Raw genomic sequence first — 13,594 nt, 5'->3', positions numbered from 1 at the left:
GGAACTTCGGGGTAGTTTTGAGCCTCTTCCAGCTTTCGTTTTTTTCACAGAGAAATGGAGGGGAAACTCTTTCTAGTAAAGATGATTGTGAATATTAAATGAAAAAACTTATATTAGCATAAGGGGGCTTCTTGGGTGCTAGTAACGTCCTATTTCTTGGCTTGAGCAGGGGTTACCGTTCATCAAGCTGTACGTTCATTTGTATATACTGTTACATATGCTTGATAAAACGCACACACACACACACACACACACACTCCACTCCACACCACACCACACCACACCACACCACAATACACCACACCACACCACACCACGCCTGAGCAATGCCAGTGTGTAGTTGGTGCACCATCAGGCCTGCTCTATCTGGATTTGACCTACGAAGTCTGGACCCTGAAGCTGGCATCCTCCTAACCAGGGCTCTGAATCCCAGCTCTCTCCTCCTCCTCCTCCTCCTCCTCTTCCTCCTCTTCCTCCTCCTCTTTCTCTCCTTTCTCCTCCTCCTCCTCCTCCTCCTCCTCCTCCTCCTCCTCCTCCTCCTCCTCCTCCTCTTCCTCCTCTTCGTCCTCCTCTTTCTCTTATTTCCCCTCCTCTTCCTCCTCCTCCTCTTGATATCCTGCTGCCTTAGCGCTCTTTGCATGACAACTTGAGATGAGGTCAGAGTTTTCCATCCTCTCGCGGCAGGTAGGGAGGTAGGGAGGTAGGAGGGTGAGAATCCTAGGCCCCACGGAGGCTGGGGATCTGGTGTCAGGTGTCAGGTTCATGGGGCTGAGCAGGGTCAGGACACTTCAGAGCTCAGTGCCAGGCAGGCCCCTCCCGCGCCCAGGGGTGCTCACGAGGGCACTCTGGCCTCTCACTTGCCCTAAGACTGTGGACAGACCTCTGTGCCACTCTCACTCAACCCACGGCCAAGGTCCCTCCATGCCATCCTTGGGGTCTTGAGCCCCCGTTCGGCTTTAAGCAGAAGGGCAGGTGGTCCCTGGGAGTCAGGCTCCGGTGACGTGGGGCTGACACATGTCTGACTGGCTCTGTTGTCCAGGCCGTGTGGCCCCCTTGTTTTGATGCCCCACCCTAAACTGGGACGATCTTCCGATGTTCCTCTGGGAGCAAGGAATGGGGTTTGACTGCCGTCTGCCTCAGGGTGGGTAGCAGCTCTGTCTCCAGATCAAACGTGAGGCTCAGGCTGGTGAATTGGGGGAAGGTTGACCTTTTCGTTCCCTCCGGGCCTTCCACTGATTGGATGCGGCCCACCCACACGGCGTGGGGGCCATCTGCTTGACTCGGTTCCCTGATTCAAACGTTACTCTCATCCGGAAGCACCTTCAAAGACACGCCTGGGATCAGGTTTGACCAAACCTCCGGGCCCTGAGGCCTCGTGAAGTGACACGTAACTTAACCATCATAGAGGCGAGTGAGTGGGTCCCTGATCCTGCAGCCCTGCTCTGCCAGGCTGGGCTGCGGTCCCGTCCGAAAGGAGAGGAAGCGGGACAGGAACGGGGAGAGCAGGCCCACGGCCAGGAGAGCCCAGGGGAGCGCCCTTCATGTATGAGAGGCAAGAGAGGACAGGGGTCAGGACACAACTACACCTCGTTATTGCTGTGTCACCCAGCCTGTTGCTTACCCCCTCTGAGCTTCAGTTTCTTCACTTATATGGCATTTTTCTTAGGAAGAGTGAGTGAGGTTATGCATCTCTGGCACCTGCCTATTAAAATCACTTATACCCCTTGACCTGCGGAATGTAAACCACGAGTTCAGCAATCATTCCTTGAGTGTCTACTAACTGCAAAGCACGGTGCTGTATGCGGTTGGGTGGCCCCCTTTCTCCCCTCCCCTCTTTCCCAAGGAGCATCGTCAGACAAGCTGGGCAACCCAGTACTGCCCTTTGCTCTGGGCATGCTCCGCACTTCTCATCCGCCCTCCTGCCCAGGCCCTGTGAGCGCCTGCATCCACAGCCTGCCTGGGTCCCACGGGCTCCCATCAGCACCTGCACTCATTGCTTTGCGAGAACCTGGGAAGAGGGAGAGGAGATGGTGAGGAATCAGGAGCCGTGGGGGGACTCCCAGGGGAACTCAGGAAAGTGAGGTTATAGGATGGACTTGGGGGCCCAGTTTCTGGAGTAGTTGGAGCTGACATTTGGAGAACCAGGCTGAGGGCTCTGAGTGGGTCCGAGGAACCTCCCTGGCGGCCCAGGAAGGCCCCCCTGCAGCCTGGAGAGATGGCCCTTCACCTTCCCCATGGACCTACGTGGCGGGCGCTGCACCAGCCACACCAGCCGGACAAGCAGCGTCCCTTCTCTATGCCTCACCGCCCTCGTCTTTAATGCCGACCTCGTCACACTATTGGACGGGTAGGATGCAACCACACACATGCAGCACCTCGTAGGCACCTGGCGCGTGGCACACGTTGGATGAATGTGCACTCCTGACCGCTCTGTTTAGGGTGGACTGGGACCTGCTTCCCTAACACGCCCACCCTGGGGTTGCGTGCTTCTCCAGGAGCTTGAGGAAACCATTCGCACCTCCCTTGCGAACGAAGCTCGTCCCATACGTCCCACAGCATAGCCAGCGCTCTCTCTCCACCTAATGGTGACCGACCACTTCCTGCCGGCCTGGGCTCCGAGGGCCAGGTGCTCCCAGTACTCCTCAGACGGGACTGCCCTGCCTCAGCTCAGCTTCTCTGCACGGTCCCCCAGTGACTTGACTACCCGGGCCCCAGGCGCCCCTCCACCCACCCCGTCACTCTCTAGCTGTCCCCGTCCGCCCGAGGCTGCACTCACCGGGCTGGCCAGCGCCTGTGGACTGCTCAGTCCCTTTTTTCTGACAAGAAGGCTCAGAGCCCGGCTGGTTGGCTCGGCGGTTGAGCATCACCCCATGAACCAACAGGTCACCAGTCTGAGTCCCGGTCAGGACACATGCCTGGGTTGTGGGCTTGATTCCCAGTAGGGGGCATGCAGGAGGCAGCCGATCAATGATGTTTCTCTCATCCATGTTTCTCTCTCTCTATCCCTCTCCCTTCCTCTCTCTCTAAAATAAAATTTTAATAAAAAAAAAAAAGGCTCAGAATCTTTCTCAGTTGCGTGCTATGTTAACCAGCTAGTTACATTTCTTTCCTGGCGCCTGGGTGTGGTCACCCTGCCTCCCAGAGGCCGTGAGGAGGCTGGGCCGGAGGCCCAGGCAGGGGTGAGGCTGCCACGGCACCCAGACACCTGGGCACCTTGTGCTTGGCGATGGGCAGCAGCATGTCTGACTGCGTGGAGCTCGGGGCCATGTGACCCTGGTCCCGGCCTCCTCCTGCCTGCACTCCCATCCGCGCCCCCGAGCCAACCCCCAGGACCCTCCCCCCTCCCTCCCCGCTGTGGGGGTCACCCCGCTCTCCTGCCAGCTGTGCCCATTCGAGTCCTGATTCTGGAGCCCGGGCTCTGGAGAAGCAGAACGTGGAAGGGGGGATGGCTGGGCCGGAGCGGAGGAAGCGACGCTCCTGGAAGTAAATGGCTTTTCCATGTGTGTCCACGCTGCCTGTTGGAGGCCAGCCATAGGCCCTCGGGACCCGGTGGGAGAGGAGCCGAGGGCTGGAGAGGAAATGGGAAGGCTCGGCAGTCCAGGCGACAGGGCTCCTGCTGAGAGGAGGAGGGAGGAGTCCGGAGGGCCAGAGGGCCCGCAGGGGTCACTGCTCAGTCACTGCTCCTTGGAGGAAGTGAGGAAATGAACGAGGTCCTAGAAGGAGAGTGAGGGAAGGGAGAATGAAGATCAGGAGGGGAAGGAAGGGGAGGGGAGGCCGGGGAGGAGGAGGCCAAGGTACTATGTGGAGGCTGGAGCCCCTGGGGACCCCGGGGCAGGAGGCCGGCTTCTGCACCAGCTCTGCCTGGTAACTGCCCTCCTTCCATCTGCTTGAACGTCCTGGGAGCCCTTTCACAACCAGTCCTTCCCCGGCCTCCATGGGCAAGACACTCCACTGGGCCTCCAGCTTCCTGATCAGTTCAACATGTGATTGCAATGCCTGCCCGGCCGCTCTCAGAGCTGGAGGGTGGGAGAGTGGGAGAGGACAGTGAAAAGTGCACCACTGCCCAGCGGCTGTGGCTCAGTGGTTGAGTGTTGACCCAGGAACCAAGAGGTCATGGTTCGATTCCCAGTCAGGACACATGCCCGCGTTGTGAAAGAGAGGGAAGGGGCTGGAGGGGGGCGGTGGTGGGAGAGAAACATCGATGTGAGAGAGACACATCCCCTAGGTGCCTCCCACACTTGCCCTGACCAGGACTGGGGATTAAATCTGCAAACCAGGTACATGCCCTTGACTGGGAATCAACCTGTGACCCTTCGGTCCACAGGCCGACGCTCCGACCACTGAGCCAAACCGGCCAGGGCACTGTCATGATTTTTAGGAAGCAGCTGGTGCTGGGGCAGCAGCACAGGTTTGGGGTGAGGAATGCAGCCTCCAGGAGAGGAATGCTCGAGGCGGAGGCGGAGGCCCCTCCCTGCTCCAGCTGGCACTGCGGCCTCCACTGTGTGCGGAGTGGCAGCGCTAGGACCGTTTTCTGTGGTTGAGGGTCTGGGGGAGCTCTCGGCCTTGGCTGGGCCCAATGGGTGCCTGTGCACGGGGCTGAAGGAGCCAGACCGGGCACCTGAGGTCGGTGGAGGAAGCCGGGGCCCAAGGAAACCTCTGGCCTCCCTCTCCATCTTCCCGCCTGGTCAGCTTCCCTCTCCCCGACCCTCTCCCAATGCTTTGCTCCCCCCACCCCCAGCCTGGCTCGATTCTCCAAGTTCCCTGGCTGGGGAGCAGGAAGGAGTAGGGAGTTTCTGGAATGTCTCCGCAGAGCTCCAGGGGGAGGCCTGGCAACTGGAAATTGTCAGCAGTCTCCTTGGCGACTAGCAGCCAAATAGTTCTGGGAACGGAGGCGGGAGGGGAGCTCGGTGCAGGGTGGCCAAGAGAAGCAGCCCAGGGCCCCCAGTTCCTTATCACCTGGGTCAGTCTGGGCCCATCAGGAGACAGAAACCACTCCCGTGATTTGGAAAGAAAGAATTTAATCTAAAGAATCGACAACTAGGTACAAAGTTGTTAATTAGGTGACGGAAGGGGAGCCGCAGCTGCAGGAGCAGCGCCCCTCTTGGGGCTGGGGACAGAGCAAGAGGGTGGACTGACTCAGCCTCGTACAGGACATTCCCAGGAGGGACCCGGAGCCTGGAACCCAGGCCTCGGAGGAGAAGCTCTGAGCAAGAAGGCGGGCAGCTCCTGCATTGAGCGGAATTGAGGGCTTGTTCCCAGGGTCCCGGCCTGCTAGTGCTGGGGTCTCTGGCGGGGGGAGAGGGTGGGGGGGGGGTGATGATGAAGCTGCTGCAATTGTTGGAAAGAGTGCAAACTGGATTTGGACGGGCCTGCTGCTGTGGGGTGCTGCTCGCTTGCAGGGAACACAAGGGACAAAGGACGAAAGTAGGAAAGAGCGTGTCCCCCTCCCTCCTGCCGCAGCCTCCCTCTAGGGCCCCCTATCGGGAGAATCTAATAGAAAGCAGATGGCAACGCAGAAATGGGGGCCACTCCATCACAAAGCTGCGCAGAGAGGACAGGAGCTGAGAAGCAAGAACCTTCAAGGGTTAGTCACTGTCTTCCAGCCCAGCTCTAGTGGAAAGAGCAGTGGCAGGCGCATAGTAGGTGCTCGTCTAATATCGTCGTCTGGCCTCGGCCTTGGTTGGTTCCTGAAAGGGCATATGGGCAGGCCTTCTGGAACTTTCTCTGGCTTTTCTTGAAGAGTGACTGACGTTCCCAAGCTCTGAGAGCAGGAAGGCTTTCGTATCTCAGTCGTAATGAAGACAGCAGTGAAGAAATATGTAGGTAAGCCCTGGCCAGTGTGGGTCAGTGGTTGAGCATTGACCTGTGAACCAAGAGGTCACCGGTTCAATTCCTGGTCAGGGCACATTCTTGGGTTTCGGGTTCCATCCCAAATAGGGGGCATGCAGGAGGCAGCTGATCAATGTTTCTCTCTGTTGATGTTTCCCTCTCTCTCAAATCAATAAAAAACATTTAAAAAAGAGAAATATGTAGGTAAGAGTGGCCTTAGGAAAACCATACATCACTGTGATCGAGTCATATATTAAGGCTCAAGGACTAGATAAAGAGATCTATGGGACAGAATTGGAACCAAGCCCGGGAATCCATCCCAGGACATCAGATTGTAGTATAGCATACATTAAAAGCGGTATTGCAAGCCACCGGGGAATAGGATAGTTTATTTAACAACCTGTATAGGCACGGCTGGCTGTCTGTCTGCAAAACGAAGGTGAAGCTCTCCACCTCACAAGTGATGGAAACTAAATTTCAAATAGATGAAAGATTGAAATGCCTTTACATTTAAATATTTAAAACAATTTAAATATTGTTTTCATATTTAAACAACTTCCTAAGGAAATATTTAAAGCAATTTTAAACAATATGTAAAACAATTTAAATATTTAAAATAATTTAATTTAGAAAAAATTAGGAGAACATTTATACAACCTAGGTCTGAGGAGAGTTTTCTAAACAAAACAGAAAATCCAGAAGCTCTGGAGGAAAGATAGACAGAACATGTTTAAATTTTAAAAGGGTGAAAGATGACATACACAGTCAAAAAGACAAATTGTAGATTGGAGAAAACGTTCCGACGCACAGCACTGATAAAGAGTTAATAGCCCGGCCAGTGTGGCTCAGTGGTGGAGCATCAGCCCATGAACCAGGAGGTCACAATTCGATTTCCAGTCGGGGCGCATGCCTGGATTGTGGGCTCCATCCCCAGTACGGGGAGTGCAGGAGCAGCCAATCAATGATGTTTCTCTCTCATCGATGTTTCTCTCTCTATCCCTCGCCCTTCCTCTCTCTAAAATCAATTAAAAATATAAAAAAAAAAAAAAAGAGTTAACATCTATCATCCATGAAGAGCTGCTCCACACAATCAGCAAAATTACTTAGTAGAAACGGGACAAAATCTCCGAACGGGTGACTCATGGGAGAGAAAATCCAAATGACCAATATATTGACAGAAAGATGCTCAACCTCACTAATGGCCAAGGAAACGCAGGTTTTTAAAAGTGCGACACCACTTTTCATTGGTCAGAGTAGCAGAACTGACAGGGCGTAATGACAACTAGGGCTGGGGAAGATGCTGCATCTATGAATTACCACAGGCTTCTGACAAAGGGATCTGGTAACAGGAAAACGAACAACACGCATCGCAGTGACCCTGCTATGTCATTCGTAGCAATTCATCCTACAGGGGGGAAACGCAGCAAACTTCAGTATGAAAAAATATGCAAAAAAAAAAAAATGTCACGGCATGTTTTGTGGTGCCAAAAATACCAGTAATGGTTGCGTGATACACATATATCCATATTCTGTAATGCTATACCAGTATAACAAAGAATACATTACAAAAAGACAAAGGCTATATTGGTTCCACTTAGGATACCTCTGAAATAGTCAAACACATAGAAACAGAAAGAATACTGGTTGCCAGGGGCCGGGGCAGAGGGAAGGTGGGAGCTGTTGAAATGGGTACAGCCTTGCGGCTTTGCAAGATGAAGAGTGCTCTGGGAGTACAGCTAACACCCCTGACCTGCACTCTTTAAAATGGGTAAGATGGTAAATTTTACTTCATGTATCTTTCACCACAATATTAAAAAAAAATGAATAAATTAGGGGGGCTGTCACGATGTTAAGTGAGAAAGCAACTCGCAGAGAAATCTGTGTGAAACGGTGACAACGCATATGAATGGTGCCTGTTGGTGACCCCGACCCCCTGCGCTGTGACCTGAGTCCGCTCCTCCAGAGCACCCCACCCCCACCCCCCAACCCCAAGCCCGGCGTTTCAGGCAGGAGCCAGCCCTGAGCTGAGCTCTTTGGTTTGTCAGCCTTCGGGTGGCAAAGCGCCTCAGATCCTGCGCTGGAGCCCCCATCGCAACCGCCTGCACCGAACACCACATCCCCAGGGGCTCTGCGCTGGGCAGCCAAGGCCCGCAGCTGCTTCCAATCTCTGCACAGACCTGATGGGAATGAGGAGCCGGGGGGCCGTTCCCCAGGCCCAGCTCCTCCTGAGGAGTCCCCGCGGCCTGGGCTGTCAGCAGGGCCTGCGTGAGCAGCCATCACAGCAGAGCTTGCTCTGGGCTGGGAAGCGAGAGGGACAGGGGCCTGGGGGCTGAGGGGCCCCGGGGAAGTCCCTCGCCAGCCCTGGGGCAGATGGGGATGTTCTCGGGCTGCTGCGGGGAGAAGGGCAGGGCAGGGCCAAGTGAATTCTTCAAGGGCCGCTGGTCTGCCGTCTTCTCGGGCCATATCTTCTCTCTCCCGTCTCCACGCCTCTCCCAAAAGACCCGTCCTCCATGGGGCGTCTCCCTACCCCCCAGCTCCAAATTCGGCTGCAGTTTCTCTTTCCTGTCACCTCTCAGCTGTACCAGGAACCCCTCTGGACACCAGAAAAAAAGGCATCTCTCCACAACGCCACTCTTCCTAGAGCTACAGAATCACCAAAACTCAAACACGGAAAATAACTTCAGTGCCTCTCAACCTGGCCTCTCCCTCAGCAGCACCCTGACCAAGGGGCACGCGGTCGGGCGCATGCAACAGGATGCATGGGTGACCATCTGTCTTCCTAACGTTTATGCTTTAGTCAGTGCGTGTTGCAAAAATATAACCAGCACATCGAACTGGTTCTATTTTTAGTTAAATTGCGTTCAGGATACATGACCATACATGCGTGGTACCAAGGCTCTGGGAGGAAGAAGACAGCCCCAGGTAGGAGAGTGGGGGGTGGGGGGGGGCGTGAGGCCTACCTTGCCAGCTCCCCTCTGCCCCGGGAAGGCACGCAGCCTTTCCCTCTGGGGCAGCTGTCACTTTCCAATCACGCTGCTCAGGTAAGAACCACGCCTCCGGGTGAATCCTGAGACCGAGCCCGTCTGAGCAGCCCGGCCCAGAAAAATCCATGCAGGACAGAATGCATGTTCCTTTTTCCAGAGCAATAGGCCCTGTCTGAATGGGCCTGGTCTTTTTTTTTTTTTTTTTTTTTTAATGTTTTTATCGATTTTTAGAGAGAGAGGAAAGGAGAGGAATAGAGAGACAGAAACATGGACGAGAAGGAAGTATCATGTGTCCGGGCATGTGTCCTGACCGGGAATCTAACCGTGACCTCTTGGTTCCTAGGTCGATGCGTCAACCACTGAGCCACGCTGGCCGGGCCATGGGCCTAGTCTCAATGTAGTGCGGCCGCAGGAAAGACAAAGTCTACCTAACAAGAAAGGAAAACACGCACCCTATGAACCTGAGAACTGTGCATCCCGGAGAGCCCCTCCCAGGAGGCCAGGCCGACCTTGGCAGGGGGAGCGGGGGGTGGGTGCGGGGGGGGGGGCCTTCAGTAAAGTCCTGGAGCCAGGCTTCCAGACCCCATCGCGCCATTCATCCCGCGGCCGGCCCCTGCCCTCCCGTTCCGATGACCTCAGACAGACATAAAACCCGCTGAGCTCAGCACAAGCGACGGAGACATGAGCGCGGCCTCGGGGTCCCCGGGGACCCCAGCTGGTACCGGGCCGCCCTCGGCTCCATTTGACAGGATAAAGTGAACTCATTTATTCGGTTGTTTTAAGTGAGCTCACGCCAGGCAGTGCCAGAGAACAGAGACATAAATCTTTCCCGGCACAGAGTCGTGCCAAACACCTTGGACAGGCCTCGCTGCCTGCCCAGGACAGTTTTCCTGCCTCGGCCCAGGCCCTGGAAATCCAAGGCCGTGGGGGAGGGTGTCAGCAGATTCTGGGAATGACAAACGTGTCAACGCTGCGGCCTCATAAGAATTCTTCCAGTAAGAAAGGCAAACTTTCTACCCCAGAGCTTGCCTTAGCGCCCGCGCTCGATGGGCTCGAGGGCGTCCCGGCCACTTGGCCTGGCTGGGGGTGACCCTGGGCGAGGAACGAGGGTTCTCTCGCTTCTCTAAAGGTGGCATCGGCACCAGGGGTGGGGCCGCTGGTCGCATCTCACCCCCTGGGTCGTGGGTACAGCCTCAGATGTTTCTAGACCAGAGCAAACCCAAGCGGCTGCTGGACACTCTCCGGCCAGAGGGCAACCCTGCCTGAGGCCAAAGAGCCACGCGGAGAAGGGACAGGGTGGTGGCATCGCGGCCGAGGGGCTGCAGGATGGTGAGCAGTGTGTGTGTGTCCCTTCATGGAGACATTTCCTTAAGCGTTTATTGTTTGCAAACTCTGTAAAGCAGCAAATATGGGGAAGAAAGTCGCCCACCGCCTTCCTGTCTCTCTAATGTGTCAGATGGTTTTGTGCCTCCAAGTTTCTTGTCTCTACACATCTGTGTGTTGTTGTTAATCCTCACCCAAGGATAGTTTTCCATTCATTTTCTTAGAGAGAGTGGAAGGGAAGGGGGAGAGACACCGAGAGAAACATTGAAGTGAGAGAGACGCATCGGCTGGTTGACCTCCTGCACATACCCCGATGGGGGCTAGGGATGGAGGCACATGCCCTTGACCAGATTCAAGCCGAGCACCCTTCAGTCCTCAGGCCGACGCCCTATCCACTGAGCCAAACGGGCCAGGGCTATCCACATACGTTTAAAGCATAATTGCGACCAGGACTCTCGTGGCCCCTGTGCCCCCACCTCCCCTTTTCTTCAGCCAAGAATTCTCACCGAGTGTGGCCTGCAGGCGATGAGCCTGTGCTGCCCAGGCCAGTTCCCACGAAGCTGCGGTTTAACTGGACCCCCGCGTTGTGTGCACACTGCAGGCTGAGGTAGGCGCTCTGAGCCACCTCGGCAAGGCACGGCTCTTCCAGAAGCCGGTGCACAATCCCTTCCTTCCCTCTCCCCACGGCAGGGACACCTCTGTGATGCTGGGCAGGGGCTGGGTGCTGGGCCCGGCAGAGAGCAGGACCAGGAAAGGTCTCTGCTCCCACCTCAGGGTCCGTTACAGGTGAGGCAGGAACACACGTCCGTGGCTCCACCAGACGAAGCAGAGATGAGAGGGGTTTGAGGGCTGGGTGGGACCTTGGGAGACGAGGCCATGGCAGGTGGGTTGACCTTGTCCCGGTACAGCCTGGAGGGGCCTGGCACCCGGTCTCTGGGCCCCTCCCGGACACACCACTGCCCTCACTCTGGGAGATGAGGCAGCACGTGGGCCACAGGGCCCGCCCCGGTACCGGGCTGAGACCGCCTCACCATGGAACCTCCCCTCCGCCCGCGGCCTCCAGGCCCCGCGTGCCGACCCCTGTGCCTTTGCTCCCAGGCTGCCTCCTGACTTTTCTGAGTCAGGAAAAAGCCTACCAGGTGATTAAATATTTAAAGCAATCACTGCTCCACAAACTAACGTCTGGACTGAATACATGGTTCCTGCCAAGTGGATGCGAATGAAAATCCAGAGGGTTTGGGAAGTTGGTAACATGGACCTGCAATCAACCTTTGGGAAATAAAAATGGCAATGATATTTTTTAAAAAATAAAGAGAGAATTAAAGTAACCAAGAGGAGGAAGAAGTCCTTAATACGCATCACATAACAAGAATACAGTGGGGCCTTGACTTACGAGTTTAATTCGTTCTGAGACCGAGCTCATTAAGGAGCTTGTTAACTCAAATTACTCTATCAACTCAATGCAAAAAATTGGCCGGGAGACAGTTAGTATCTCAAAAAACTCGTTGGTCGGGACACTCGTAAGTCAAGGCCCCACTGTACTTAGAACTGTGGTACTGGCACAAGGATAAGCTGGAATTACGTGGACACAGAACCCTAGTACATGGGCCTAGGCGTGCGGAAATGTAGTACGATAAAAGGTATCAGGAGGCAACAAAATAAAGTGCTGGAGGGTAGGAGCGAGGCGTGTGACCTAGGAGGACCCGACCCTTCCGCTGGTCGCTCTGGAACACTGACATGTGGCCACCCACTGGGGCCAGGTGCCCTCGGGGTCAGCAGGCACCGGCTGTCTGGACAGCAGCGGGCGGGAGCGACGGAGGTCCTGGATCTCAGAGGGCAGAGTGCCGCCGGGGAGCGGTCCCTGCTCTGGACTGGCACCTCAGCCTCTGTACCAGCGGCTGTGCTATCTCCACTCGGGTCCTCTTTTGGGTCTGGGCCCTCCTTGGATCAAAGCGAAGGAGACTTGCCTGGCCGGCGTGGCTCTGTGGTTGAGCGTCCACCTATGAACCAGGAGGTCACGGTTCGATTCCCTGTCAGGGCACATGCCCAGGTTTTGGGCTTGATCCCCAGTGTAGGGCGTGCAGGAGACAGCTGATCCATGATTCTCTCTCGTCATTGATGTTTCTCTCTCTCTCTCCCTCCCTTCATCTCTGAAATCACTAAAAAAAAAATTATTTTAAAAAAAGGAATTGAGCAAAACCAAGACTGGCCACAATGGGCCTCTCTCCCCAGTGTCTAGAGAGGTGCTGCTCCCTTCACCCCTCCTCCCCCCAATCCTCTGTGGAGCCCATGTGCAGACCGCTCGCAGCTTTCTGGGGCCGAGCTGTGCTGAGGGGGGTCCGCACATTCTCACGACCAGAAGCAATGACGCCTCTTGAGAAGGGCTGTCAGACATCCTACCAGGCCAGGGCCGATGCCTGGCCTTCCCCATGATTCACGGCTGCTGCAGAGCCAGCGCCCCACATGGCACAGGGGCTCCCTCCCAGGTCCCCCTGGGAATCAGCCTGCTCCACGTCACCATGAATGTCAGTGCGCTCACAGTGCTGAACGGGCCAAGACAAACCCGGTGGGTCTGGTTTAGGGCTCGGTGCCAAGGAACACACAGCTGATGAAGCCACACACAGATGCGCTGAGGTCATCGGCTCTTCCGCGTCTCCATGGGCTCCTTCCTGGGGCGGCCTCGATGGAGTGAGAAGACCTGGGCCAGGCCATCGAGGCCGTCGGATGAGCCCTTGCAGTTCCGAGCCAGGAGCTGCCCCCTGCAAGGCGGTCTTCGGGTTGTTGACACACCAAGTGGACAGTTGGTGTGGAGACAGCTGTGGCACCCAGGACATGGGGCTCTGGGGCTCCTGGGCCGTGAGACAAAGGGATGTGAGGAGGGGGCAAAGGGCACGGCGGAGGAATGCCCGCTGTTTGCAGACCCCGTGGGAACGGCCGCCCAGTGGAAATGACCGAAGATGCTGTGAGGGTGACTGGTAGTCTCTCAGATCAGAATGGGAAAGGGAGGGGGACAGTTTCATTTAGGACACTCACCCCCCCCCCCGCGCCCCCCCAACGCCGAGCTGAGCTGAGCGCGATGGAAAAGTCCAACTTCGTTCTCCTAGGCTAAGGCTGCAAAGCGGCCCAACACGCTTCCTAAGTTCATTCATCCTGCACCACGTAACTGGGGTTCAACTCTAGGACGGACAGCCTCCGGGGAGAACGGTGGTGGACGAAGAGATGCCGGAGGAATAGTCACTCAAGAACAACATTCATGCCCGGCTGCGGTGGCTCAGGGGTTGAGTGTCGACCTATGAACCAGGAGATCACAGTTCGATTCCCGGTCAGGGCACATACCCGGGTTGCAGGCTTGATCCCCAGTGTGGGGTGTGCAGGAGGCAGCCGATTCTCTCTCATCATTGATGTTTCTCTCTCCCCCTCTCCCTTCCTCTCTGAAATCAATAAAAATATTTTTTAAA

The sequence above is a fragment of the Myotis daubentonii genome, chromosome 19 (assembly GCF_963259705.1).
Source record: "Myotis daubentonii chromosome 19, mMyoDau2.1, whole genome shotgun sequence".
NCBI classification, from domain to species: Eukaryota; Metazoa; Chordata; class Mammalia; order Chiroptera; family Vespertilionidae; genus Myotis; species Myotis daubentonii.
This window is presented reverse-complemented; position numbering follows the sequence as displayed.